The sequence below is a fragment of the Marmota flaviventris genome, chromosome 2 (assembly GCF_047511675.1).
Source record: "Marmota flaviventris isolate mMarFla1 chromosome 2, mMarFla1.hap1, whole genome shotgun sequence".
Taxonomy (NCBI): Eukaryota; Metazoa; Chordata; class Mammalia; order Rodentia; family Sciuridae; genus Marmota; species Marmota flaviventris.
Window position 1 is genome coordinate 82,366,034 of NC_092499.1, and position 4,621 is coordinate 82,370,654.

Here is a 4,621-nt window from a genome sequence, read left to right on the forward strand (position 1 = left end):
AATTAAACTCTAATAAAATGGGTTTTTCTGGGAGAATTTCTGTTGGGGACTGCAAAACAAGTCAAGATGGAGCCTGGCAGTTTGCCAGGAGGAATGGTTTGTGAGGCAACACCACCGAGCCATTAGATGGTGAGGATTCCTTATTGGCTGATTACTGTATCTAGATGATGCTAATTGAGATAAGCGGTGTGTAATCAGTAAGGTATATATACCTCTGCTTTCCACAATAAAGCGGCTCCTGCTACCTTGAGTTCCCGCTCAGTTTCCCTGCAATAAAGCAGTTCCCACTTCAACCTTCAAGTTGCTTGTCACCTCCCGGTTATTTTGCCCAGATGGACTGCGGCATATGGTGGCCCATATGGGGTGCTCCAGGACGCTTGGGAGTAAGTGACAAGGTAAACTGCTCACCCCTGAGGAGAGGATGGGTGACCATTTCAAGAAACACTGTGTTCTTGTTTCGTTTTGTTTCGTTTTTTCATTTTTAAGCTGTCTGTCCCTAGAAATAAATAGGATGGAAGAAAAGCTGTTCACCCCTGAGGAAGGTGCGCGTGTGGCCACGCCCCGGGGGATGCATGACCCGGCAGTGAGCCACGGGACGCCGCGGTGTCGTCCACCATCGTGCCCACCCCGCCGGGGTAGGGTTCGAGCCCCGGGAGAACAGATAGGGCGAGAGGACAGATGGACATTTCAAGAAAATAGAAAAATTGATACAATGTGTTTTTGTTCCATTTTTGTTTCGTTTTGTTTTGGTTTTGTTTTGTGTTATCTTAGTGGGTTACATTATCTTTGTTATGGAAACATGGGATCAGAAGTTAGTACGAACCAAACCGAAAGGGTGTTAAATCAATTGCTAAAGGAAGGAGGCACCCCAGTGAAACCAAGAACAGTTAGGACATACATTGATACAATACAAAAAAAAAGCCCATGGTTCTTTAAGGAGGGGTTGTTAAATATATCACAATGGTGAAGATTTAAAAAAGAAAAGAAAAGTCCAGGAACTCTGTCAGTTGGCACATTACCATTATGGACGTTGATACGATCTTGTTTGCTTAATCCAAAGCCTTCAGTTCAGACTATAATAGAGGAAGGAGAAGACATCTTAGATAAAATAAAAAAGGAAGTCTCTCGAGCTAGTCAGAAAGGGGAAGAAAGTTTAGAGGAGGAAGGGCTATCAGGGGAGAAGTTACAACAGGAGGCTGCTACTAACACCTTTCTATCACCAGAGGGCGTAAGTATTCAACCAACAGCTCCACCTATGGAGACAACATATGCTGGGTGACCCCCAACCCCCATAGTTGATAGATGGGATCCTGAGACAAGACCTCAATGATTAGCATGCCCTGTATTTGAGAATGAGGGAGGGCAGTGATATCACCAGGTTTTGGATTTTAAAACTGTAAAGCAGTTGAAAGAAGCTATAGCAGCCTATGGTCCTCAAGCCCCTTTTACCGTAAGCATGGTTGAATCCTTTGCAAATTTAAACTTAACACCAATAGATTGGGCTAACATGTGCAAAGCTGTGCTAAGTGGAGGACAATATCTGTTATGGAAAGTTGCTAATCAGGAGTTCTGTGTGGAGACTGCCAGGCAAAATGCAGCAGTCGGTTATCCTCAGAGAAATCTAGATATGTTGCTAGGAGAGGGACCTTATGAGGGTCAGCAGCAACAAGCAGGATACATTCCTGCCATATACTTACAAATCGCTTCAGCTGCAGTTAAGGCATGGAAGACTTTACAAGAACAAGGAGATTTACAAGGTCAATTATCTAAGGTAATACAAGGAGCTAATGAACCTTATGCTGAGTTTGTGGATAGGCTTATGCAAACAGCAAGCAGAGTCTTTGGGGATATAGAACAAGCAATGCCATTAATAAAACAACTAGCCTACGAACAAGCCAATAGATGGTGTAGGGAGGCTATTAGACCTTGGAAATATAAAGACTTAAATGCATATATTAAGTTGTGCAGAGATATTTATGAACCAGTGATGCAGGGGCAAGTCTTGGCAGCTGCAGTACAACAGGCTTTAGGTGCCAGGCCAAAAACATGTTATAATTGTGGTCAAGCAGGACATTTTAGAAGGAATTGCCCCATAGGAGGAGGGTTTAAAACAAGTAACAGAATTGGGTATGATCAAAAAAGAAAAATACCAGGTATTTGCCCACGATGTTGTAGAGGGAAACATTGGGCTTATGAATGCCATTCTCAGACTACTGTAGAGGGTACTCCATTGCCAAAAAACAGACAAGGGGGCTGGATGCCCCAGGGCCCGCAAATATACAGGGCACTGAAGGAACCCAGCAACACCATCAGGGTAGTGCCCAGGACACATTATCTGTTAACTCCCTTATCGGACAAACCAGAGAAAGTGCAGGATTGGACATCTGCACCTCCGCCAGAGCAGTACTAACTCCAGAGATGGGAGTTCAAATCATTCCAACAGGGGTAAAAGGACCTCTTCCCCAAGGAACAGTGGGCTTATTATTAGGACGCAGTTCTTCTACTCTAAAAGGACTTATGATAAGTCCTGGGGTAATTGATCCCGATTATGAAGGTGAGATATAAATTATAGCTAGTTCTCCAAGGGGTATCTCAGTAATTTCACCAGGAGATAGGATTGCAAAGTTATTGATATTACCCAGTTTACATGACAAATATTCTAGTCATACTGTAGAAAGAGGTTGCAGGGGATTTGACTCCACAGGTATAGATTGGGCTATGCTTTCTTTAAATTTAGATTCTCGCCCTATGTTAAAATTAACTATTCAAGGCAAGGATTTCAATGGGATGCTGGATACAGGTGCAGATCATAGCATCATCTCTAGTCAACAATGGCCATAAGATTGGCCTTTACAACAAGCCACTCAAATGCTTCGAGGCCTAGGAGTGGCGACTAATCCCCATAGAAGTGCGATGGTATTAAAATGGAAGGATCCTGAAGGATGTGAAGGAACTATACAGCCATATGTATTGGATCATCTTCCTATAAATTTATGGGGAAGAGATATTCTAGGTCAATTGGGATTAACATTGGCAAATAACATTCCGCGTGTCAATCTAAATGCGCCCACTATTATGGCTGGACAAGGTTTTAGGAAAAGAAAAGGATTAGGAGAACAAGGACAAGGTATAGCAGCACCAATATTGGGTTTTCGGAAGGGGTCACTGAGACAATAAAAATTACTTGGAAATCAGAAAGACCAGTATGGGTTCCTCAGTGGCCCCTGACTAAAAAAAAGATACAAGCAGCCCATGACCTGGTCAATCAACAATTAGCGGGGGGACATATACAACCTTCTGTATCTCCCCATAATACTCCCATTTTTGTTATTAAAAAGAAATCTGGCAAATGGAGATTATTGCAAAATTTAAGAGCTATTAATAACGAGATGGTTATCATGGGACCTGCTCAATCGGGGATTCCTCAGTTGTCTGCTTTGCCAAAAACCTGGTATGTTTTAGTTATAGATATTAAAGATTGTTTTTTTTCCATTCCAATTCATCCTGAGGATAGTCCACGTTTTGTATTTACTGTCCCTTTGCTGAATCATGAAGGTCCTGATCAGAGATATGAATGGAAAGTACTCCCTCAAGGGATGGCTAACAGCCCAACTATGTGTCAAATTTATGTTAACAAAGCAATCCAGCCACTTAGAAATCAAAATCCTGAACTACAAGTATTTCATTATATGGATGATGTATTATTAGCACACAAAGATAAAAATACATTGTTAGAATGTTATGCCACACTTACAAACTCATTAAAAAATTATAATCTAGAGATAGCAATAGATAAAGTACAATTAAATTTTCCAAATAATTATTTAGGAGTTCTATTATCGACCATGATCCACCCACCAAAAATTCAAATATGAGTAGATCAACTTAAAACACTTAACAACTGTCAAAAGTTGTTAGGAGACGTAAGTTGGATAAGACCTTATCTAGGCATACCAACAGGAGAGTTGGGACCTTTATTTGATATCCTAAAAGGTCCATCGGATCCAAATTCACCCCGCATGTTAATGCCTGAAGCAAGAAAGACATTAAAACTCATTGAAACATATATGGAAAATATGCATCTGGAGAAAATTGATATAAGTTTGCCTCTGCTATTTATTGTATTACCAACTAAAAATATTCCTACGGGAGTATTTTGGAAAGAAGGTCCATTATTATGGATACATTTATCTTATTCTCCTAACACTATTCTTACTAGGTATCCTGAGGCTGTAGGACAATTAATACTCAAAGGAATAAAAGCAGCAAAGAGAGTGTTTGGAATTTCTCCTAATAAAATTATTACTCCATATACTATGGATCAAATTGATGAGTTAGCTGATGAGTTAAATACTTGGGCAATAATCATGTGCAAATCTACTTGTTCATTTGATAATCACCTACCATCCAATCCTTTGTTGTCTTTTTGGTCCTCGCAAACTATAGTTTTTCCAAAAATGACAAGAAAAACACCTATCATGAATGCTCCAATAATATTTACTGATGGGTCAAATAATGGTACAGCAGCAGTAGTTACCCCTGATCAAGCTTTTACATTTTTAGTACCCGAACAATCAGCTCAAAAGGTAAAGCTTAATGCAGTAATACAAGCTTTTGTAAT